The sequence below is a fragment of the Vulpes vulpes genome, chromosome 13, assembly GCF_048418805.1.
Source record: "Vulpes vulpes isolate BD-2025 chromosome 13, VulVul3, whole genome shotgun sequence".
Lineage (NCBI taxonomy): Eukaryota > Metazoa > Chordata > Mammalia > Carnivora > Canidae > Vulpes > Vulpes vulpes.
The window spans coordinates 50,467,946-50,494,707 of NC_132792.1; the positions used below are offsets into that span (position 1 = coordinate 50,467,946).

At 38.3% G+C, this 26,762-nt stretch overlaps 1 protein-coding gene and 1 long non-coding RNA gene across 6 annotated transcripts in view; one reads left to right on the forward strand and one right to left on the reverse strand.

Moving 5' to 3' along the window:
- Positions 1 to 26,335, reverse strand: part of LOC140595175 (uncharacterized) — a 127,474-nt gene extending 101,139 nt beyond the window's left edge. For both annotated transcript variants that reach the window (XR_011996593.1, XR_011996592.1), the window contains exons 1-2: positions 26,191 to 26,335; positions 6,617 to 6,835 (exon numbers count right to left, since the gene is read on the reverse strand). This is a non-coding gene — a long non-coding RNA (uncharacterized lncRNA). The remainder of the gene's footprint in view (positions 1 to 6,616; positions 6,836 to 26,190) is intronic.
- Positions 26,333 to 26,762, forward strand: part of SNX16 (sorting nexin 16) — a 39,109-nt gene continuing 38,679 nt past the window's right edge. Inside the window, exon 1 of one of the 4 annotated variants that reach the window (XM_026012973.2) lies at positions 26,333 to 26,541. The gene's annotated coding sequence lies outside the window, so the exon portion shown is untranslated. The remainder of the gene's footprint in view (positions 26,542 to 26,762) is intronic. The other 3 variants (XM_026012984.2, XM_026012979.2, XM_072734420.1) reach the window with 3 other exon arrangements.

Sequence of the window (26,762 nt, forward strand, 5' to 3'; positions counted from 1 at the left end):
TCCTATTGTCTGTCATCCTAAATAATATTAAACAAGAAGGCTGGGTTCCAGAGAGTGGTGAGAAACTCAGGTATAGAGGTAACTTGCCTCTTTACGGGCAGGAGCATTCAATACATGAAGAGGACTATGAATTCTGGAGTTTCAAATGGTAGAGCTGGAGCTATCCCTGGTCAGGGAAATAGGCAGCAAGCAAAGCAAAGAACGAGCCTCTAAGTGATCATAGGTCTACACACAGATTAGGCAGTGGTCATCAAGGAACTCTGATTTAAATGCCTCTTCTTTCATCCATGATGCCTAAGTGAAGCCTAAGCAAGAATCGTCATTGGCTGTGTTGCAGTTGTGTTGTGGATCATTAAAAAGGCCTGATGCATGCATTTGGGAAGGAATGATGTAAGTGAGAGCAGTTCCTCATCTCTTAGAGCTTAGAGAAGGATGTGAGTGTGGAAGTAAGGAGAGAAAGTAAGGAGGGGAAGAAGGGGGAGCCAGTGCAGCAGAGCAATGCAAGGAGTACCAGATGGAATGCTGTCTCCTAAGGATCAGTGATCAGGAAGGCAGAAGCAGCATGAGGATCAAAGGAAGAAGACTGAAGAGAAGAAACTGAGGTGTCTGTGCCTGAACAGATGAGAAGCAGTTCTCTGGAAATGGCCAGAAACAGCTGAGGTTCATTTTGATGAACCTCGTTTCCTGACAATTAAGTTAATGGGAGAGCTGCCATAACAATTTGCATATAAAGATAACGTTTGCTTTGATTTGATAATAACAGATTTGATAACTTAAGCCTCCACTCTTCCCAGGGTAGCCATCTGTCCCTTTGCCCAGGTCAGTTCCAATTTATGCCAATTGTCCCAGTGTAATTATCAACAGCACTCCTTTTCCTATCAAAAGAGTCCCAGCTTGAATAATAAATAATGTGGTCACCGTAACTAAGCACTACATCAATGACACAGAAAAGAAACAATTTCCGGAGGGGAGACATAATTGAAGGATGAAGGGGATTAGATCTGAAATGTGTTCTGAAGGAAGAGAGGGCTTAAGGACACACACAAACACCAAAAGAGAAAGAAAAGAAAAAAAATCAGGATTTTAGTTATTTACTTTTTTACAGATTTTACTTATTTATTTGAGCTAGAGAGAGTGAGGGAGACCACAAGCAGAGAGAAGAGGGAGAAGCAGGCTCCTCACTAAGCAGGGAGTCAGACACTAAACCAACCCCAAAAGTCATGATTTTATAAGGTAAAAGAATAGTATGTGAAAATAAACGCAATGAGGCATATCTGTCAATTTTAGAGATATGTTGAATTCTTTCCATGTGCCAAACACAATTTTCTGTGATTTTATATGTAGGAACACTTTTACTCCTCCTAACAACCTCATGAAGTAGATACTATAACCAGTCCTTTTCTAGTGAGGCACAGGGAATTTAACTAGTTTACTATACAGTGAGATGGCGGCAGAACGTGAATTAAAGAGACAGCATGGCCTTTCTACAATACACATCAGAGAGTAATAAGCAGATTTATTTTGCTAAACTTTCTGATGAAAAAATAGTTGTAGATAAAGTTGGCAAGATGGATTAAAGGGTCTTCAATGCCTTAATACAGCATTTGCACTTCATTCTTCACACGGTATAGAGTTAGTGAAGGGTTTTGAGATATTGATTTGAGTGACTCTCATTTTCAGAAGATTTATCTTTGAGAATAGCATGCAGAAGAAATAGAATTAGATTTAGGAGAAATCACACTGGTTTATAATCTCAAATGTACTTTATGTGTTACCCTCACTCTGCATATAGATAGGTATGAACATGGGTGACATCTTTCAGACTTGTTTTCAACTAAAATTTGAGGAGAATCAGATTAATAATCAGAACACGGAAAAAGAAAGTAACCGGGGAGGGATACAAACATTTCCTGTTTAGAGATATGTGTATCTCTAAAAGTGCCAAGGCTGAGAGTGAAATCCTGGAGAAGAGGATGGAGTTGAAGAGGAAAGGAGAAAGGAACAGTAGGAATATGAAACAAGATCAGAAATTTCAGTTCAAAACAAGAAAAGAGGGGCACATGGGTAGCTCAGTGGCTGAGCATCTGCCTTTGGCTCAAGTCGTGATAGCGAGGTTCTGGGATCAAGTCCCACATCAGGCTCCCTGCATGGAGTCTGCTTCTCCCTCTGCCTGTGTCTCTGCCTCTCTCATTCTCTCTCTGTCTCTCATGAATAAATAAAATCTTTAAAAAAAAAAAAAAAGAATTTTCAGTTACAACTATCCAAAGTGAATAGCCTTGATGTGATTCTATGAGCATTAGATCTCAAATGCCTCTATTCTAAAAAGTTCAATCCATTGAATGTTATACAAAAAATTGGAAAGAAGTATAATTGACACGGTATCTACATAAAACACAGTACATGCTTAGTAGAAGAAAGAGTAACATGCAAAATATGTATACTGTGAGTAAATTGGTGAGAGATGGATGGATAGGTAAAATAGATACTGAACAGATGAATGGATAGACAGGCAGATAAGTATTATCACATTGTTTTACCAAATTTCCCAGTTTCCAAAATGTGGAAACCCAAAAAAGACTCCAAGAGTTTAAGGGCTATGCCTGAAAAATGATTTGCATGCTCCATGTATCAGTAAATGGGAAAAGGAAAATGACTGAAGGTTTTAGTAATTATTTCTAACATCTGGATCTGGACAATTAGTATTTGTGCTTGAGGTTAAAATTTGGTAGTATTTCACATTATTAAAAATCTAGTGAGTATTGGAGTTTGGGGGGATCATTTTCCCTAAAAAATAAAAAATAAATACTTGAAAGTATTCCTTCTCTCAGCCTATAAGGAAAGTGAATTAACTATGCTTCCTTTGTGAACATCAATATTTGGGGCAACCTACATACAATGTAGTGTTTTCTCATGTGCTAGGATTGTGTTTTTGTGTGTACGATATAAAAAGTAAACTGTGTTTCTGAAAATTTTAATCATATTCACCTCAAATAATAAATTTTTAAAAGAAACTGCTTGAAACATCTATGAAAGCAAATCAATTAAAATCATAAACATTAGGGATGCCTAATGTTAAGCATTAGGGTGGCTGTCAGTCATCCGATTCTTGGATTCAGCTCACATGAATGCAGGGTTGTGAGATCAAGCCCTGCATGGAGCCCCACATGGGGCTCCACGCTTAGTGGGGAATCTGCTTGAGATTCTCTCTCTTCCTCTACCCTTCCCCCACTCTCTCTCTCTCTCTAAAATAATCTTTGAAAAAATAAAATCATAAGCATTATATTTACCCTAAAAATATGTATATGCATGGGGTACCTGACTGGCTCAGTCTGTAGTATGTGAGTCTTGGGGGAGTGAATTTGAGCTCCATGTGGGGGTAGATATTAAAAATGAAAAAAAAAATTTAAATATGTATTTACATATTTAGCATATGTATAGTTTCACTTCCTTTTTATGTGGTCCATATCTCATGGTGGCCCAAATTAAAATTTCAGCAAAGAATCAGACACCTGTCTTCTAATGCTTATATATTATTTTGAAAAACAATGAGTTCTGTTGATGAGCAACAATAAAAATGTTTCCATTTTTAAATAATTTATTTTAGCAGAAAGACAACCAAAAGGGTTTGTTTTTTTTTTTAGTTATATTTTTAGGTTATATAATGAAGTCATTATTTCCAGAGAATAATTCCCTTTCCAATTGCTTGAAACCAGTGTCATAATAATTTGATTTAGATTGGAAAGTAACAATCATAGTCTCTTTTCAATTAAGAGACATACTTCATTTTCCAATACCTCCATTTTCTTCATTTCTTCTAAAACTCATTACAAACCAAATAATTTCATTCAGCCCAAGTAACTTCTGGAAATACAATCAAGGGTTACAGTATAATTGTGAAGTTTTAATGTTGTCCTTTATCTTTTTCTTGGGAACATTTTATATTAATAGGAAGAAACTCCAACTTTTTTTGAAACTCCAACTTTTAAAAAATATTTCCTTAAGGTATAACATCAGCTATGAAACTAAAAATAGGAAAACTATAGCTTTTCTCAGGACTAGTATGATGCAGCACTATTAAAGTATATTTTTAAAGACATAAATGTGTCAAGAAGCTATGACTATTATTACACAGCCAAAGAGAGCAATTAAAGTTTTAGGGGCACCTGGGTGGCTCAGTCAGTTGAGCATCCAATTCTTGGTTTCTACTCAGGTCATGATCTCAGGGTCTTGAGATCAAGCCCCACATCAGGCTCCATGCTCAGCAGGGAGTCCGCTTGCAATTCTCTTCTTCTTCCTCTGCCCCACCTCCCCCCCACACACACACTCTCTCTCAAATAAATAAAGGCTTAAAAAAAAGTTTTAAAAAACTATAATGTCAGGTATATGGCTTTTTAAAGTCAGCAAAATCAAAATGCATGTTTCCAAATATGTATATTTCTTGAAATTTAAGCTATAAGTTCAGGAGAAATACTGTTCTTCTGATAATTTAGTAGCCAAGGTAGACTTTGTAATAAGATGTATACAGGCTCAAAGGAGACTTATATTTTGAAGTAACATATTTAAATTAAAAATAATTAATGATGGAAAGAAAAAAATAATATAATTCTTAACTCTAAGAATATTGCCAAGACTTTACATGTATAGTTGTCTCAGTTACTCTTTCAAGAATCCAGGAAGGTTGTTATCATTGCCTATATTTTATAAAGAAACAGGGGCTGCAAAAGAACAAATAAATTACTGAAGACCATACACAAATGAGTAGCAGGGTAAGAATTTCAAAACAAGACGTCAACTCAAAATCCTTCCTTTATGGACATGAGGATTCTTTGATCTACTATGCTATAATTTTCCTGGGTCAATCACATCAAAGTGATCACTGAAAAGATGTAGAGAAATATTGGTAGGAGTATATCCACATAGCCATTTTAGAGAATAATTTGCCAGTATCTATCAAAATGTTAAACATTAAAAAGCATATCCTTTTATTCAGTACTTCTCTTTCAGGAATCCATCCTATAGAAATTCTTGCTATACATCATTGCAGTATTATCTATAATTTCAACAAAACAACAACAACAAAATAGGATCAACCCAATGTCCATGATAGGGAACTGTTTCAATATCAATGCAGCATGCCCACACCACAGAGCTATAGATAGTAATGTAAGACTGTGGTAAATCTATAAGTACTTCCATGGAAAGGTCTCTAAGATATATTTCTGAGAGTAAAAGCAAAATAGAATATTAAAAGTAGCATGATCATAGTTATAAATTTTGTTAGAATTACAAATAGATGGTAGAGGGACATACTGAGGAGAACTTCCTACCAGGCAATGCTATTTTACTGACCTTATGACTTTGATTTATCTTTATTCCTAGAAAACCAGCCCATGCCACAAGTCAAAGACCAAAAATTAAATGTCTCCATGTCTTCTTCCCAGGTCTATGAGAGGTCTAGGACCTAAGTCACCATGACCGTATTAATCACAAAGCAATTTGACATTTTAAACACTGTCACTCAATTTACTAATCCGGTCCTCATAATACCCATAATCCAAGTATCCCACAGCAGTTCAGCAATAATAAAGTTATACTATTCTGCTATTTTATGCCAGTATAAACTCCTAGTTTTACTTCATTTGGCAAGCATTTACAGAGGGTTTACTGTGAGCCAGCTTCTCACAATAGGTGTTATCAGGGTAGAAAGATAAATCAAAGTAGACAAAGATCCTACCCTGAATAAAATAAGCAACCACAGTATATATGTTGAGGGATGCTAAATTATAAGATACGTGCACAAATAACATAATTTAAGGAAAAAGGAAATAGGTGACCTTACAAAGGTACCAAAAAGGGGCACCTGGCTGGCTCAGTCCATTAAGCATCTGCCTTTGGCTCAGGTCACAATCCGAGGGTCCTAGGATCAAGCCCTGTGTCATGCTCCCTGCTCAGTGGGGAGTCTGCTTCTCCCTCTCCCTCTGCCTCTCACTCTCAAATAAACAAATAAAATCTTTAAAGGGAGTGGAAGGAAGGAAGGAAGGAAGGAAGGAAGGAAGGAAGGAGGGAGGGAGGGAGGGAGGGAGGGAGGGAGGGAGGAAGGAAGGAAGGAAGGAAGGAAGGAAGGAAGAAAAAAAGGTACAAACTATTATCTCAGTAATCTGCAAATCTTGATGCCTAAGGATCTTCTGTAAGGGTCTAAATTCTGAATGTAAGTTGTTCATATAACTCTCTTTGCTTATTTGTTCACAATAGTTCTCTAAGATCTTAATGATCCCCTAAGACTCTACTATACAATGTGATTAAGTGGCTGGCACACAAAGTTAAAAACAAGTAAATCTAATCTCCTATCAGGGCTGCTCCATTTACTAGCTGTTTGGGAGAGTTATTTAACCTTTCTGAGGCTCTGTGTAGTCAACTGTATTCTGTAAAAGTGGCCATGTCGATACTTTTCCTCAGAGCCTTGTCTCTCTTCAACCAAGAGAAGTCAATTTCTTCTCCTCTTGAAATTGGGCATTCCTCATAGTCACACAGTCTCTTAATGAACAGAATGTGGCTTCACTTCCAAGCTAGTCATAAGAAGGATCTCTCTCTCTCTCTCTCCCCGCTCAACACTTACCTTAAAATTCATCAACCACTGGACCTGTGAGTGGATGAGCCTTCAGGTGATCACAGATCCAGCCTTCAAGTGCTCTATCTGAGACCTCAGATATTGCAAAGTAGAGACAAGTCATCTCCATCTGAATTCCTGATCCACAAATCCATGAGCATAATAAATGTTTATTTTTCACATAATGTGTAGCAAAGATATAGTAACTGGAACACTCAATTTCTTCATCTGGAAAAACAGAATAAGACAGTATCTGGAGAGTTATTTTGAGTATTAAAGGAGACAATATAAAGAATTTAGTGTAGAGCCAGACACATGGAGATACTAGACAAATAAAAATTACTATTAAAATGTTAGTCTCTCTAAAAGACTGTCCTCCTCCACTACATTACACATTTGTAATGTATCTTGCCTCCTCTTTTCAACTCTGGTATAAAAAGTTCCCATTCTGAAACTGCACCCTCAAAAATATTTAAGAACTACACCAGCCATTAGTTTATGAGAAGCTAGGTGGCTTTTAGCTAGCAGTTCATATATCCCCAATCCCTTCCAGTAAATTTTATCTCTGAAGGGAGGAACTAACAGGATGAAAGGAATGGTTAGAATAGCCAAGAGTGAGGCAAGGTAAACAAAACTTCTGGCTGATGAACTTGGTTTCTAATTTTTTCTGTTGTTATTCTGGGCAATATGTACTTGTATAATACACATGCAAATTCACCATTTGAAATGAGCACTTCTGTGATTAGAAATCGTGATGGTTGGTATTCAGAGCACCAATTTAAACATTTCATTTTTCTATCCATTCATTCATTCATTCATTGGACCTTCATTTAGCACCTTGTACATGCCAGATGCTGTGCTGGTACTAATAATTCAATGACATATTCTACATGGTCTCTACCCTTAAAGATAGAAAAACACATAAAAGTTTTTTTTTTTTTTGAGTTCTTTCTTCTCCAAAGAAGTCTTTAGCATTTTGCTTGCATAAAAATATGTTTTAGTGAAAGGAGCAAAAATTTAAAACAAATACGTTACGTATTAATGCACTTTCAATTTATATTGATATTCTCTAGTTTTCACATTATTTTTACTCCTTGCTATCTTCATCACCAGCACATACATCAACCAACACAATATTTCAAGTATATCTAGTTTGCCTTATCATCAGTAACAAAGCTGAGTAATTACAGTATCGCCATATGGGTATGGAAGTTACAGTGACACGTCACTGGGCCCATGAACTTCATAAATACTTGCTAAATGAGAATTAAAGTATAATGCTGATGAACACCAGGTCCAGGGAAATTTTTAAAAACCAGGCAAGCTTTTCACTGTTCCCTGAGGGAGTCATGTTGCTCATCAGAACCAAATCTCCCTGAGTGGTCCTCAATGAGCAACACCCCTATCAACAACCATAATTCATGCTGCCTCAAAAAGGCAGCTGGACTGAAAATCCTTATTGTTTACTAAAGTATTCAGTATTCACAGTGCAAGAGTGGACTGTACCTCCTCCCTGACAGCCTAGCAGGACTAACGCCACTTTGTCATATATTCCTGCTTACTCAAATCTTCACCAAAAACCCAAGTGTCCATGTCACCCTTTATATCATAACCAAAATGCTGTTTACACCCTCTAATATAAGCTAATTCTCCTCCCTGTCCTTCCGCCTAAATACCAGATTTTCACATAACTAGTTCTCTGTCATTGTTTAGGTCTCACATCAAATACCATGTTCTCAAAGGTCTTATCTGACCATGCTAGGTAGGTCTTATGTCATGCTCAATTACAGCACTATGTATTTCATTCACAGCAATGTCACTATTTGTAATTATAATTTAGTTTTTCTGGTTTACTTAGTAATTTTTTGTTTACTGCTTTATTACATATCTTTCCAAATTAGACAATAAAGTCCATAAAAGTCAGAGATGATACTCATGTTGCTTACCACTCTCCACCCAATGCCTACATCCAGCACCTGATATGTGCATAATAAATATATGTTGGATGAAAAAAAACTAGTTAACCAAGAATCATATCATTATATAAACAGAAACATACACTTTGCTCCATTTCTAGTGCCACTACCATTACACAAATGAACACCATTTCTTGATTGGTTGAAACAATTTTTAAATGGTCTCCCAGCTTCTCTTGCTTCACTACTTTCTTCCCTTGTGAATCTGCTCTCTACATAGTAAGAAAAGTGATTTACAAAAAGTAAACTTAAAGAAGACAAAGTTACTTAAGAATTTTGCTTCCGAGAAAAAAAAAGTTGATCTATTTTTCCTTATTTTTCCCCTTGTGTACAATTTAAAACCCTGGACACTATGTATACAACAAACATATGAAGACTCTAAAAGGTGGAGAGAGGGCATATCAGTGGAAACACAGAGACTCAAGGAATGAAAGGGTGGTGAGTTTCCTAGGCTTTCTTTTTGCCTCAAATATTCCAGACTTGAAACTGAAGAACTGGTAACCCAAAAAGACGAATACACACAAACAAAGCTCAAACAAAAGTCATACACCCATGGAAATTTGAGAGAAGAAAATATACTTGGAAATGAGAAGGGCAGCAGAAGCCAAAAAGAAGGATTTCAGTATTGAATGTGTGTATTTCCTTTCTCTCCTCTTCATTCCAGCTCACTGCATTCCTCCTCCTATAGTATACATTTAGATTCCAGATCTCCCTGCTGCATCTGCATGCTAATACTTACACCATCACCACCTTGCTTGACTCGACCACGACCAGATAGGCCCCAATGTTGGAGGAAATACAGAGGCCGGGAATGAAGAAAAGGAGAAGTGGCAGGAAAATGCAAGGGCAGACAGTAAGATACTGAATTAACCTCTTAGCTTTCAGCAAGTTTTCAAAGTACCAATGAAGAAGGGAAAAGAGAGGGGTACCTAGGTGGCTCAGTGGTTGAGCATCTGCCTTGGGCTCAGGGCATGATCGCAGAGTCCTGGGATGGAGTCCCACATCAGATTCCCCACATTGAGCCTGCTTCTCCCTCTGCCTATGTCTCTGCTTCTCTCTGTGTGTCTCTCATGAAAAAATAAGTAAAATCTTTAACTTAAAAAAAAAAAAAAAGAAGGGAAAAAAGAGAGGAGAGACCTACAATGGTGTGGCTCTTCATACCCAAGTATACACTGAGTATTTATTAGGAGTTGCAAATTTACTACCACATTCAATTAAATGGAGAAGGTTTTATGAAAGAAAGAAAGAAAGAAAGAAAGAAAGAAAGAAAGAAAGAAAGAAAGATGAAAATGTGGGAATTAACTGAAAGAAGAATTTGGTGAATTGCCAAGGTAAAGGAAATTTAGGAAACACTGCAAAGATGTCAATATATCAATTAAACCAAAAAGAAAACTGAGTATTCTCAATTATTAATATATGATTACAACCAATATTATACAAATATATTTAAATATACAATGAAATATAAGCTGTATTATAATTACACATCAAGAAAAAACTAATTAGATATATTTTGTAAGTTTTCATTTTTTTAATTAAAAAAATTTTTTTAATTAATTAATTTGTTGTTTAAGTAATCTCTATATCCAACGTAGGACCTGAACTCACGGCTCCAAGATCACGAGTCGGATGTTCTATCAACTAAGCCAGCCTGGAGCCCCTAAGTTTTCATTTTTAAGGTACAAATTAGTGTAACTGAAACTGGGTGTACTGGAAGACAACTAAAACCTTGAAATGAACATTTAATATATACAGTCATTAGTGTATGCAATATCTTTTGCATATTTTAATCTAAGCTTTTCAAATTCTCAATACCTTTTGATAATATTGGCTAATGTTAAAGTCAAACTATATATCTCAGAAACCATATTCTAGAATTTGCGTACAATATCAGTACCTTTTATTTTGCTACACAATTTAATGCCACTTACAAGTTTTCTTTAAAAAAATAACGGTGAAGTGCTAAATTTTGCCACAAGGTGGCTCTTCCCAGATTTTAAATGAACTGCATCATGTACTCAACTCTACAAAAATCAACATAGAGAACATAATATCTCTTACATTTCTTTTAAAGTGAATATTTGACATAGAGCCAGTATGGGGAAAAGAGGGAAAAAATCTAGGCATGATACAATGCATATACACCTAAACATTCATTCCATGATGATGTATGTGAGTGTATATGTGTGTGTGTGTATGAAAGAGAAAAAGAGACTGTTACCATAATGTATATAGAAGACACTCCAGCTCCCGAGTAGCTGTAGTAAAATGTGGTACTAACAATGAGACTGAAGAAAGAGAAATTAAGGAGTCGACCCCATTTACAATTGCACCCAAAAGCATAAGATACCTAGGAATAAACCTAACCAAAGAGGTAAAGGATCTGTACCCTAAAAACTACAGAACACTTCTGAAAGAAATTGAGGAAGACACAAAGAGATGGAAAAATATTCTATGCTCATGGATTAAAAGAATTAATATTATGAAAATGTCTATGCTACCCAGGGCAATTTACACACTCAGTGCAGTCCCTATCAAAATACCATGGACTTTCTTCAGAGGGTTGGAACAAATCATCTTGAGATTTGTGTGGAATCAAAAAGACCCCAAATAGCCAGAGGAGTATTGAAAAAGGAAACCAGAGCCGGGAGCATCACAATGCTGGATTTCAGGTTGTACTACAAAGCTGTAATCATCAAGACAGTGTGGTACTGGCAGGAAAACAGACATATAGATCAATGGAACAGAATAGAGAATCCAGAAGTGGACCCTGAACTTTATGGTCAACTAATATTCGACAAAGCAGGAAAGATTATCCACTGGAAAAAGGACAGTACCTTCAATATATGGTGCTGGGAAAATTGGACAGCCACGTGCAAAAGAATGAAACCGGACCATTCTCTTACACCATACACAAAGATAAACTCAAAATGGATGAAAGATCTAAATGTGAGACAAGAATCCATCAAAATCCTAAAGGAGAACACAGGAAACACCCTTTATGAACTTGGCCACAGCAACTTCTTGCAAGATACATCTATGAAGGCAAGGGAAATAAAAGCAAAAATGAACTATTGGGACTTCATCAAGATAAGAAGCTTCTGCACAGCAAAAGAGTCAACAAAACTAAAAGACAACCTACAGAAAGGGAGAAGACATTTGCAAATGGCCTATCAGATAAAGGGCTAGTATCCAAGATCTGTAAAGAACTTATTAAACTCAACACCCAAGAAACAAACAATCCAATCATGAAATGGGCAAAAGACATGAAGAGAAATCTCACAGAGGAAGACATAGACATGGCCAACATGCACATGAGAAAATGCTCTGCATCACTTGCCATCAGGGAAATACAAATCAAAACCACAATGAGATACCACCTCACACCAGTGAGAATGGGGAAAATTAACAAGGAAGGAAACAACAAATGTTGGAGAGGATGCGGAGAAAAGGGAACCCTCTTACACTGTTGGTGGGATTGTGACCTGGTGCAGCCACTCTGGAGAACTGTGTGGAGGTTCCTCAAAGAGTTAAAAATAGAACTGCTCTACAACCCAGCAATTGCACTGCTGGGGATTTGCCCCAAAGATACAGATGCAGTGAAATGCCGGAACACCTGCACCCCCATGTTTACAGCAGCAATGTCCACAATAGCCAAACTGTGGAAGGAGCCTCAGTGTCCACCAAAAGATGAATGGGTAAAGAAGATGTGGTCTATATATACAATGGAATATTCCTCAGCCATTAGAAAGGACGAATACCCACCATTTGCTTCGACGTGGATGGAACTGGAGGGTATTATGCTGAGTGAAGTAAGTCAATTGGAGAAAGACAATCATTATATGGTTTCACCCATATGGGGAATATAAAAAATAGTGAAAGGGATTAAAGGGGAAAGGAGAGAAAATGAGTGGGAAAAATCAGAGAGGGAGACAGAACATGAGAGATACCTAATTCTGGGAAACGAACAAGGGGTAGTGGAAAGGGAGGTGGGCGGGGGGTTGGGGTGACTGGGTGATGGGCACTGAGGGGGACACCTGACAGGATGAGCAATGGGTGTTATACTATATGTTGGCAAATCGAACTCCAATAAAAAATATATATATATGAAAAAAATGTGGTACCTAAGGCATCTCCTAAACAGAAGGCACCTTGAATAGGCTCTTTCATCACTTATTTGGAAATCCAGGAGAGCTCTTTTTCCACTTGTATAGGAGTACATCTCCCATTCAGTGTGAGATGCAGGGTGGATATGAACTCATTCACCTAAGAAATATCTTTATTTGGCTCAGTTGGAAGAGCATGTGACTCTTGATCTTGGAATTGTGAGTTCAAGCCCCATATTGGGTTTAGAGATTACTTTTTTAAAAATTAATAAATTTTAAAAAATGAAATAAAAAATAAATATCTTACTAGCATTTGAAGGAAGCCCAAAATACAAAACATTCATCATTTGACGAAATACAAAACATTCATCATTAGTCCAGACTATAGTCTAGTCACTGCAATGGACAATGCAGCAAAGTGGTTAAGAACACAGACTGTGGAGCCAAATTGTCTTGGTTCCAATGGTGATTCCATTCCTTACTATCTGTATTATATTGGGTAAAATACTTAACTCATTGTGACTAGGTTTTTTCATATGTGAAATGGGGATAATAATATAAGGTTGTTAGGAGGATCAAATAACTCAATATAAGTAAAAGTTAGAAGAGTTCTTTCCTTACTAAGGCATTTTGAACAAACAGAATGCAACGACTTCCAAAGTTAAAAAAAAAGTGATGCAACTTCATTGTGGTTCTCTCTTAGGATGCTCACCCTTGGAACCCAGTCACCACATTGTAAAGAATCAAGAAACAGGACTCAGGTAAAAGCCAAGTCATACGTTCTGGCCAACAATCCCAACTACAGTTCTAGTCAACAGTGAGCACCAACTGGCAGACATGTGTATGAACGAGCCCACAGGTGATTCCAGTTCCCAGCTTTCAAACCACCCTAGGTGTTAGTGAGTAGAACAGGACTGAGTTGTCTCTACTCAGCCCTGCTCCATTACAGCTGCAAATTTTGTTACTGTTTTAAGTCACTAAATGTCACGGTTAATTATTCATCAATAGAAAACCAGAAAACCAGAACAGGTAACCAAAAGACCCAGTTTCTTCCTTCAAGGAGTAGTACAAACCAGTAGACAGGGATAGCATGATCTATTTAAAAAAAAAAAAAAAAAAAAACACGGATTCTGGAGTCAGGTTGTCCACAGTCCCAAACCTCTCTGCTTATTGCCAACCACCTCCCTGATCTCTGCTTCTGCATCTGGAAAAATCATAGCAATAATACTTGCCCTCTAAGAACTGCCACATACCTCAGCATCTCTCTGCCTTGAGTATTGCCTCTCTCTTATTTCGTCTAGACACCAAAGACCCAGTAATCTGTCTGAAATGCATATTTGATCTTGGCTTCTTTTCCCTGTCTTCCCATATTCCATTTTTGACATTAAGTTTCTAAGTTCCTCAACCTCACTTTCAAGGCCCTTTGTGACCTGGTATTCCTTCACCACCTCTCCTCCAACCTGAGCCTTTCTCAACCCTATACTTGTGGTATTTGCTCTGTGAACTTTTTCTGTTTCTCTTCTTACATTTCCTTCTAAAATCCAGAACATTCCCATGGCCCCATAGAGTCCAGTCTCTACATCATATTACAGCCATAGAAACATGAGCCTGTGTCTAAAAGCTTAAAGGATATGATAGATCTTAACTATAAAGTTCTTAAAGAGGTGACACAGGGGTTTCACACAAAATTTCATAGAAAGCTACCAGAAGAATTCCCTGTATACAATAATCCTTTCCCTGAAGGTTTTCCATTCTGAACAGCTAGCAAATTCTTTTTCTTTTTCTCCATATAGCTGTCTTATAGCTAGATAGCTCCATCTGCCATTTCTATCCCATCTCCATAAGGTACCACCCACCCCTGATCCCCAGTCTACTACTCAATCCCAACAGCCAAGCCCTGAGTCAAGGTTCAGGCTCCTAGACTTCTCTCATTTCCTCAGAAGGGAAACATACATGGAACTTCCTGGGGAAAGCAGTCTCAGCTCCCTTTGGTTGCTTTCCTTATTAAAAAGACAAAAATAAAAAGCCCACACAACTATAATGAGATATCCCCTTACACTTGTCAAAAACTAAAATCAAAAACACAAGAAATAACAAGTATTGGTGAGGATGTAAATAAAAAGGAACCCTTGTGTACTGCTGGTGGGAATGCAAACTAGTGCAGCCACTGTAGAAAGCGGCTGTAGAAAGGAAGTTTCTCAAAAAATTAAAAATAGTATTACCATATGATCCAGCCATTCCACTATGGATATTTACCCAAAGAATACAAAAACACTAATTCAAAAAGATATATGTATTATGTTCACTGCAACATTATTTACAATAGCCAAAATATAGAAATAACTCAGGTGTCCATCCATAGATGAATGGATAAAGAAGATGTGTTATATATGCAATAGAATATTACTCAGCTATGAAAAAGAATGAGATCTTGCCATTTGAAACAACATGAATGAACCTACAGGGTATAATGCTAAGTGAAATAAGTCAGAGAAAGACAAATGCCATATGATTTCACTCACACATGGAATTTAAGAAACAAAGACAGAAAGAAACAAAAAACTCCCAGACTAGACAGAACATAAAGACTCCTAACTCTGGGAAACGAACTAGGGGTGGTGGAAGGGGAAGAGGGCGGGGGGTGGGGGTGAATGGGTGACGGTCACTGAGCGGGGCAGTTGATGGGATGAGCACTGGGTGTTATTCTGTATGTTGGCAAATTGAACACCAATAAAAAATAAATTTATTATTAAAAAAAAAAAACTCCCAGACTTTTAAATACAGAGAACAAACTAGTGGTTGCCAGAGGGCAGGTGAGTGAGGGAGGGGTAAAATAAAGGGAATTAAGAGTACATGTATCTTGGGACCCCTGGGTGGCTCAGTGGTTGAGCATCTATCTGCCTTCGACTCAGGGTGTGATCCTGGGGTCCTGGGATTGAGTCCTACACCAGGCTCCCCTGCAGGGAGCTATGCTCCTACTCCTCCCTCTGCCTATGTCTCTGCCAATCTCTCTGTGTCTCTCATGAATAAATTTTTTAAAAATCTTTAAAAAAAAAAAAAGAGTACATGTATCTTGATGAGAACTGAGTAATATACAGAATTGCTGAATCATTATATTGCTGCAACTAATATAACAATGTGTGTTAATTATACTTCAATTCTAAAAAAATCAGCACGTTACTAGATTATGCAAAAACCCTAATAAGCAAGATTGATCCCCCTACCTTAAAGTCAAGGATGTATGAGAAATTGTACATATTCATATACTCATAATACTTTGCCCCTAACACACTTGACTCAGTCATGGTGTTTTTCAACTCCAGACCTTGGAAATACTGTCCTGCCTGGAACACCCCTCACACACATACTTCTTGCCCTCATTCCCTTCACCTGTCTAACTTTTAATCATCCTTCAGATCTGAACTTAGAAGTTACTTCCCACCAGAACTCCACACTGACTGCCTACCCCACAGCCTAGGTTGGCACACCTTCTTTGAGTTTGTTTGTTTGTTTTTGCACACCATCTTTGTATGAATTCAGCATCCTTCCTTATTGTGAACACCCCCCAGCTTAGCCAATTATTGTGCTTACTCCACTGTACTGTAATTGCCTGTTTGGCCTCTCCTCCCAATGATACTGTAAACACCATGAGGGCAGTAAGAATTCTGTTTTGATACTTTTTTTTAGGATTTTATTTATTTATTTTAGAGAGAGAGAGAGTGGATCCTGACTCAGGGCTCGATCTCATGATCCTGAAATCATTACCTGAGCCAAAAACCAAGAGTTGGACGCTGAATGAACAGACCAAGGCACCCAGGCACTTCAATAACTATTCTGTTTTGATCTGACCACTGTATCTCTTGGTTCAGAGGATGGCAACCATAAGCGCTCAATAAATATCTGAAATGATGCTACAGTGGCTACCACAGAACTAGACACTTAATCCCCAATTCCAATTCAAATTGCTCTCTTCTTTATGCTAATCAGGTACCCTGTTAAGAAGTCCACCCTAGCATCAAGAACATGTTAATAAAATAAATAAATAAATAAAAAGAACATGGTAATATTTATTGATTTAAATGCTTACTCCACTAAACTGCTGACCAAGTTCAAGAAGTATAAAGTATTTATTTCTAAATGGCCAGCATTTGGAATTATGCTTCATACACACAAGGTATTCAAGAAAAGTAGGCTGAATGAATGATATATGGAGACAATATGTAAACATTTTGAATACAGTGTGATACAGCAGTTAAATGAGTTAACATGTAAGTGCTCAGTGAATATTAGCTGAGTGAATGAAAGGTACCTGCAACAAAAGAGAACATTTCAGTTCTCAATAAAGTTTAGGCATTATTATTTGTATTTATTGTTAGTGAAGGTAGTAACAATGACAAATTTCAACTTAAGCTTGCTTATCAATAAGGAAATGTATTATCTCAGATAATTTCAAGATCAGAAGTAAAACAGACTCTAGGTAAAGTAAAATTAAAGGTTCAGGGATATCGTCAAGATGCTTTCCCCTTCTTTACTCTGCCATTCTCATATTGGCTTCATCCCAAACTGATCCCCCCCCCCCCTTGCAATTGCAAAATGACTGAAGATGGCACTCAGGGCTCTGTGCTTCCTTATTCATATTCAACTGAAAAGAAAATATTTCTTTTAAGCACAGGAATTAAGTCTTTCCTTCTTGTTGGCCTTTCTTTTGTCCCTTCTCTTCACTTGCCTCTGTGGGCAAGCAGCCAAAAGTGGCTGCCTCCAATATAAGAATAAAGAAATTTTAGAGAGAAACTGACAGCTCACAGAATATCTGGGAAGCTTGGGGACAATGCTGCTAAGAAAAATGTCTAAAACCAAAGCATAAAACTAATCTTGTGAGGAAGCTGCAACAATTGAGCATTAGACCCTGTACCTTGAACCACCAACATGGAAGGTGGGGGAAAGGATGCATAGAATTAGTAATGCCTAGAGCATACATCTATACTCTAGCTGCAAGGGAGGCTGAAAAAGCAGACTTGCTAGCAATTTAGAATTTTTGAGTGGGAAGTGTGCTCTGAACTCTCACCTAGATACATAAAGCAGGAATTCCCTAGACACAGAAAGATTCAGATAGTTGGCAACCTCTGAGGTCCACTGAAGACAGAACTATTATAGGAGCTTCTGCCAACTGAGCCACCACAGTGGCTCTCTTTGGGTAAAAGAAACTTCATGAACAAAACCAAAAAGACCTGCCCACCAAACTCTGTAACACTTCAAGATCCAAGCAAAAGTGAAAGAAAAGTTCCCCATTTTAATTGCCAGCACACTGCTGCACTGTGGGTCCCCAGTCCAGCAGAGGCAGACACCATTACTGGAAGGCCTCCAGTCTGCATTTGTGGTATAAAGAATTTGATTCAAGAGACACGGAATTAATCTCTGTTAGTGGAAAGGATGGTGTAGAGCTGTCAAGGCAAGCATGACTCAGCCAGTGGCAAAAGCAGTGACAGCAACTCATCTAGCAATGGTGACAGGGAACAATGATCAGAACAGATTCCCTGGAGCATAGAAGATATCCCTTGAGGACTCTAAGGATATGTAGGAAAGGGAAAATTTACAAGAGACTAGAATTACCTAAAATTAAAAGGGAGTTTGAAATGAGCAAGATTTGGTCATTAATGTTAAAATCTAATGTCTGAGAGACATGTGGATCACACATGTGATTACAGAAACATCTGACATCTTATTTCCTGGAATTGGAGCTCTTAGAAGAAGGAAAAAGGAGCACTTTTGCTAAAAAGTTTCCTTTTTCCTCCTACTGCACTTGTGAGGCAGGTTTTCTGGAGTCCTCTACCACTCGATTTTTTCAAGGTTGTTTTCTTCTAGACATTCCAATCTTGGCACTCAAGACACATTCTCAGAGAAGTCTGATTTGATGCCTCAATGTATAATTGCTGCACTTCCCCCTGGCCCAATGACTCTGATGATATTATTCTACTTTATTTTCTTCAAAGGATATAAATCTAGCTAAATTCTTAAAACATTTCTTGTTATGTTTATTGCCTGTCCCCACATCAACATTCAGCAGAATGTGAACTCCAGGAGAAGAGTGGCTTTGCATATATTGTTACTGATAAATTCCTATAGCCTTAGGACAATAATTGGCACATATGGTAGACACTCAACAAATATTTGTTGAATGAGTATGTGACTCCTCACAGAGTTGAGGCTACTTGACACCACATAAAAATTAAAACTGTATGTCTGTAAGTCTTTATTTCAAGTCAAACAATTCCGTCTCTCACTATTAAGCAGTATCTACATAAAATCCTCTACATCTTTTCTGCCTGGGGCTCTCCTTTTCCCAACGACACTTTCCACTTCCTCCCAGACACATACTTCATCTGGTTAACTCCTTCCCAATCCCTCTGGTTTACCTAATCTTTCAACAAGAAAGATGAAAGAAGTGAAACACCAGAATCAATACCAGAGAGCAAATCAGAATGACAACAGAGAAGCCAAGGCCTGAACATGCACAGAACAACATCAATTTATCAAGATCAATTATTTTAGGGGCTGAATCTAGGACACATAAATTATACCAGAACTAGGTTATGGACAAAGAGAAAGAAAAAAGAATTTAAGAATTTAAGCTAAATACTATAGTGTTAAATGGGATGAAGAACTTTTCTGAAACTAAACTCAAAGACCTTGTTTTCAACCAATGTCTTGCCAAATATGGCTCTTTGAGGGTCTAGGCTCTGCCTGCCACAATGACAAAGAATGTATGGTATAGTAAATATCTCAACACAGGCTTTGGAAACAGACAGAACTGAACTTGAGTTCCAACTTTGCTAACCAAGATAACCTCTCAGAGAATAACTTTCCATATAAAAAAGACAAGCTAGGGGATCCCTGGGTGGCACAGCGGTTTGGCGCCTGCCTTTGGCCCAGGGCGCAATCCTGGAGACCCAGGATCGAATCCCACGTCGGGCTCCCGGTGCATGGAGCCTGCTTCTCTCTCTGCCTGTGTCTCTGCCTCTCTCTCTCTCACTGTGTGCCTCTCATAAATAAATAAAATAAAATTAAAAATTAAAAAAAAAATTAAAAATAAACAAATAAATAAAAAAGACAAGCTAGTCAGTCTCTCAGAGATGCAATCTGTAAAGTATCAATTATAATAACAGCAACTGTTTCATGAGATTATTGTGAAGATTTAATAAATTAATGCACATAAAATCAATAGTGCAGTTCTCTGGCCATAGTTAATGGCTATTCATTCAGCAAATATCTATATACATTATTATTAAAAAAAATTTTTTTTTCATGAAAGACAGAGAGAGAGAGAGAGAGAGGCAGAAACACAGGCAGAGCAGAGGGAGAAGCAGGCTCCATGCAGGCAGCCCGATGTGGGACTTGATCTTGGGTCCCAGGATCAGGCCCTGGGCTGAAGGCATCGCTTAAACCACTGAGCCACCCGGGCTGCCCTATATACATTATTATTAATATTGTCTATTTTTAAGCTATCTAGTTGACTCAAGAAATAATGATAGCTATTGTTCATTTTACCAGGCACTGTACTAAGCACTTAAGAAGCATTATAACTTTTTATTTTTCACAACAACCCTCTGAGGAAAAACTATTATTGGTGCACATTACAGATGAAAAAAAAATTGGAAATAATCCAAAGAAAAGACCAGAGGTAACCTAGATGACTTAAGTGTTCCATAAAGGGGTATGAAGTTCACCTACAACATGAGCAGGAATCTTGGTGCTAATGTATTAGAGACTTGCTACTTCTTCCAAGGCTTTTTGCTTTTTCCTTGAAAATTTTTTAATCTTTTTTAGAAGGATCTCTTATAAGCTGGGATGTTGAGATCTGGCCCTGAGACCTCAGAAAACAGAATTCTTTCCCATGTTCGTACCAGGAGTTGGAGCATATCTCAAATTTAATTGAGATAAAGACTTAAATGTATAATAACATTAATTCATTGGTCTGTTTAACTTCAGGAGTTTAGCTTTTTTTTCTCCATTTGATTTTTGCTCAGCTTAATGCCTTTTATAGATCTTAGCATTGCTAAGAAGGCTGTGATATTCATTCAGTTATCTATGCAGGTCTCAAATGAAACACATGCATTTATAAAACATTAGATCTTAAGTGGACCTTAGAAATCATCTATCTAGTCCAGCAGTTTACAAATTACTCTGAACAAATGAAGGAACCCTTTCTCTTGAATCAGAGCTGTTTCCCTTTGTTTCAGAGAGCAAGTATTATTTCTTTGAAACCAAATGCCACTGAGAATATGTATGCATTTGTTTGTTTGCATTAAATCACCAAGCTGATCCAACAAGAAAACCTTATTGACATCTTTTCATTTATTTATTCATTCAGTCTGGCCCCACATATGCCAGAGTTTCTGCCAATCAGTGAAGAAGAAGAAAAGGACGTGGCCTCTGGCTCATGAAGCACATGTTCTAGTCAGGCAGACACACAAGGACAACCACATCCAATAGGAGTATGGCTACAGCAGAAGTTTGCAGGGGAACTACAAGGACATGGTGGAGAGGAATTAAGACAAGCTTTTGGAATGGAGGTCACCTAGAGCAGGGACTCAGAAATGCGATGAGAAAAGTAGGATAATTCCTAGGCAAAAGCAACAACAAATGCTAGCAAGAGAGAAAATGAAGAGCTCAGAATGGGGAATAATTGATATGGCTAGACGGTGAGATTCATTGCATGTGATAGGTACTCAATAAATAGCTGGCTAGTTGATTAACTAATTAACTAAACTGGAGGAAATAGACGATAAAAGTCAGTTCATGAAGGGGCTCACAGGCTGACTCAAAGAATTCAATTTTATTTTCTAAAGTAGGAGTTGAAAAAACAAATGTCTAAGGGGATTTTGTAGGAAATGTTAGTAAGTAGAGTGGATCAGGTGTAAAAAAAAAAAAAAATAGTAATTACAGGGACTATACACAAGGCACTTGCCTCATTCAAGTACCAGATAAGGTACTGTCAGCACACAGACGTCTAATGTATCATCCCTGCCCTCAGGCTGCAAACATAAATAAGTACTCACTATATAATGTGTTGATTGCCCCCACTCACATACCAAATACAACAGGATCATTGAGGAGAGCCTTGCTTAATTCTATCAGATAGGCATTACTATCTGATGAGGTTGTATGTGAGACAACCTGAGGAATGAGTAGGAGCTCATTCTACTTCTAGCTACACACCCTTCAATCCAATCAGGCTGGTCTCCTCACTGTCCATTACTACCCTATACCCTGTTTTGTCCTCTCTCAAGTCTTTGACTCTGCCTGGTATGCCCTGTATCCCTTCTTTACCTAACCAATTCCCAACCAACTCTTAAAGGCCCAATGCTCACTTTCTCATATGCATAAAATCCATGAAGACTTCCCTGGTATCAAATGTTAATTGGTTATGTACCAGAAGCAAGACACTATTGGGAGGCTGAAAGACACTAGGACACAGCAGAGTGTAGAAATGCTCAGGAAGGAGTGTCTTATTACCATGTGTGGTGAGAAGTTTACTAGTCTGGGACTCAAGGATTCACTGGCTCTGTGATTATAGGCAGATCTTTGAGCCTTTGTTTTCCTCAGGAGTCTTAGCTCTAGAATAGAAGCCTATGCTCATGATCATCTTGGCCTTTTTCAGTTCTAAAATTGTAACAATGATTTTGTGAAGAAATTTGATTTTTTTGTTAGGCTTCTGGTAGGATTTCCACATATGCTTTCAAATTTTTCTTTATGTAATGTGATGAGTGGAAATCACTAATCAATGGTAGCAATACTGAAGAGTGTCTTCCATGTACCATTATAAATGCCATATAATTCCTACCCTGGATTTAGGAAATTGCATAGGTCACAGGTTAAATCCAATAAAGCTGGCTGTTGTGTTCCCCCATTACTACTTTGGTTATCACCTGTTACTTTAAGCTAAGTCACTCGTGGTTCTTTCTCTGGACCTTTACAATTTCATGGCAGTGAGAAAATAGAAGGCAGGTTCAGGATCAGATTACAGATCCTGAATTTTAAATCATAGAAACACTGCCTGTGGAAAACAACATACATGAATTAGGGAAACGATGAGAGTATACCAAAATAATAACTGAAAATGAGTTGTTTTTATATTTAGTTACATAAATCACTGAGAAGGAATTGTTTGCATTTTACCTGCTTTTAAAATTCATACTAGTTTGCCTCCTTCCAACCTGCTAGATTAGTTGTACTTTTGGTTATAAGCAGAAGAACCAATTCTGGTTAGGTTTAAGCAAAAAACAAATCTACTGAAAGTAACCAGGGTAGCTCATGAACTCCAAGTAAAAGTCAAAAATGGGGAAGGACAAGATCAACTCCAGGGACCTCAGCAGTGGGACTTGACTGACCCTCTTACTACAGAATTTCCTTTATCTGACTTTACCTCCTGTGACTTCCAGTTAGTATTTTCCTCCCACTCATTTTAATTCCTAGGAGAAAGCATCCTTTGGACACAATTTAGGTCAAATGTCCTCCTCAGGCACAATCAACTATGATAAATAACATTTGTTATTATAAGACTAACATATTACAAACATGGCCACCAGAGAACCAGACTCAGGACGAATCACTTCTAGAGAAGGGGCAAATATGGGACTCTAGGAAGCTACCTCACGAGACGTCTGCCTATTGCACATTGCTTTTTTAACCATTCTTCCGTCTCTCCCTACCATTACCAAGATCTATATATCATTGTATAAAATTATTCCTAAAGTGGGTTCAAAATATTATGCTAGAAGTATATATTTTATATAAAGTTAAAGAAAGGGCAAAAAAAATGGTCTGTTACTCTGCAGATAAAAACGTATACAATTTGACTATGTGCACTATATACAGTCATCCAAAATTAACTAAAATATTCCATAGAAACTAGCCATTAGGTATGTTCTGTCAAAGTGTAACTTTTACTCTGACAACCAGAGGACATTCTCTCTTGATTACTAAAGACATCAGGAGCCCAGAAATAAATCCATGCATACAGTCAATTAATTTATGATGAAGAAACCAAGAATATACAATGGGGAAAGGATAGCCTCTTCAATAAATGGTGTTGGAAAAACTAGACAGCCACATATACAAAAATAAATAAATAAACTAGACTTCTATCTTACACCATACCCAAAAATGAACTCAAAATGGATTAAAGACTTGAATGTAAAATCTGAAACCATAAAAACTCCTAAAAGGAAACATTGGTAGTATGTTCCTTGACATGGGTCTTGGCAATATTTTGGATCCAGCCTCAAAAGCAAAGGCAACAAAAGCACAAACAAGTGGGACTGTGTCCAACTAAAAACCTTCTGCACAGCAAAAGAAATTATCGATAAAATGAAAATCCAACCTACTGAATGGGAGAAAATATTTGGAAATCATGTGGGATCTAATAAGAGGTTTATATCCAAAATATATAAAGAACTCATACCATTCAATAACAACAAAAAATCCAATTAAAAATTGGGAAGAAGGAGATGCCTGGGTGGCTCAGCCATTGAGCATCTGCCTTTCCCTCAGGGCGTGATCCTGGGGTCTTGGGAGTCAGTCCCACATCAGGTTCCCCACCCCCACTCCCGTGTGGAACCTGCTTCTCCCTCTGCCTATGCCTCTGCCTCTCTCTGTGTCTCTCATGAATAAATAAATAAAATCTTTTTTAAAAAATGGGGCAGAGGATGTGAATAGATATTTTTCCAAAGAAGACATACAGATGGCCAACAGGCATATGCAAAAATACTCAACTGTCACTAATCTGCAGAGAAATGAAAATGAAAATCACAATGAGTGCAGGGGCTTGAGAGGATGGGTTAAGTAAGTGATAGGAATTAAGGACTGCACATTATTTTTTTAAAAAGATAAGAAACAAGTGTTGGTGAGGATGTGGAGAAAAGGGAATTCTCGTGCAGTGCTGATGGGAACGAAAATTGGTGCAGCCACTGTAGAAAACAGTATGGAGGTCCCTAAAAAAATTAAAAATAAAATTACCAAGTAATCCAAAAATTCCACTTCTGGGTACTTATCCCCCCCCCAAAAAAAAACAGTAATTCAAAAACATATATGCACTCCCATGTTCACTCTGCCATTATTTACAATAGCCAAGATTTGGAAACAACCTGGATGTCTATCAATAGATGAATGAATAAAAGTGTGTGTGTGTGTATGTACACACACATACATACATACACACATATATAAAACAATATTATGCAGCCATTAAAAATTAAATATTGCCATTTGTGATAACATGGATGGGCCTAGAGGGCATTATGCTAAGTGAAATAAGTCAGAAAAAGACAAATATCATATAATCTCCCTTATATATGGAATTTTAAAAAAGAAAGCTCATAGATACAAAGAACAGATTGGTGATAGCCAGAAGTGGGGGTGAGCAAAATGAGTAAAAGGAGTCAGAACAAACTTCTAGTTATAAAACAAATTGCTCATGAGAATATAATGTACAGCAAGGCAACTATCGTTAATGATTCTGTATTGCATATTTGAAAGTTGCTAAGAAAGTAAACCTTAAAAGTCCTCATCACATGAACAAAAATTCTGGAACTATATATAGGGACAGATTTTAACTAGATTTATTGTGGTGATTATTTTCTCAATATATATGTCAAACAATTACATTGCACACTGGAAGCTAATGTAATGTAATATGTAAATTATACCTCAACCTAAAAACTTTTTTAAAGGAAATGTTCATTTACTGTAAGTAAAATCTAGACATTTATCAATACCAAATAGTCACAAAATAAAGAATATATATCTATATACTGAACGCTCTTTTCAATTTGTGGACGGAAGTTCTTCTTGGACAGTATCATCAACCAAAATCATTAATATGCCACAAACCAGATTATCTTCCTATGCTCATTTTGAAATTACAACTATCAATTTTTCCCAGTCTTGGAAATGTTCCAAAACTGGAGAAATCATGAGATGGTCTTTAAATCAAATTGCACAATTCTAATGATGAACAACCCTGTAAACTGGTCTAAATTTTGGTATTCGCTTATCAAAAAACAAGTTTCCCGATAACTTTACAGGTCTTCAGGTGTGCAAGTCTAACACGCCTGCTATTGTATCATGTGGGATAAAACTGCACCCTGGATTGTATTAAAAAAAAAACAACAACAACAACACTCAACAACTTCAATTATCTGCCAACGATAAGGCGAATAAGCTTAAGGACTGTGTTCTATCTTCCCACCCTTTGAATCGACTGTCATCCCTTAAGGCGCCAGTTATTCTAGAAAACAATCTATAACCTATTAGAACCAGCCCGAGCCAGTGAAGACTACAAGTCCCATGATGCAAAGCAAGCGCCCAGACCAATGCCGGCTATAGTCCCTCCTCCGAGCTGTAATCCACTGATCACCTGTGCGGCAACCTGAGCGTCTTGACCTCCATTTCTCAAAGTTAGTTTATAAAAATAAAGCTAGGGCGGAGAAGGTAGAATTCTTACCACATAACTAGGCCCAACCCAGCTGCCAAACAGCCGGGGCCGCGCAACTCCGGACAGCGCCGCGGGGCGGGGGTGGGGGGGTGGGGGGTTGGCGGGAGGTGTCATGGCGGGGGGGGGGCGGGGGGAAGCGCCTTGGCGTGACGTCACTTCCGGGAGGGGCGGTGCGGCGTGGCCCCACCCTCCACCTCTCCGGAGCCGGGCGGCGGGAGGCTGGGAGCGGCCGCTTTCGGGCGGAAGGTCACGTGGGGCTTCTTGGCCCGGGTGGGTGGAGACGGAGAGCTGCGGTCGCGGAGGGTCCACTTCAACCGTCCCCGGGAAGTGCGCTCGAACGGGATCGCGGAGTGGGCTGAGGTAGGGACGAGGCGGCGGCCGCTGCCCCGGGCGCTCCTGCGAGTGACACCTGCGCCCGCGGGGCTGGCGGGCGGCGGGCGGCCTCCCCGGAGGGTCGAGGGGCCCCGCGGGAGCGTCCGAGGCCGCCGCCGACCCCGCCGAGCGTGTGGGAGGCGCTGGCCTCGCACGGGCGGCGGAGATGCGACCGTCCGGGGGGTGGGGTGGGGCCGGGAGCAGGGGGT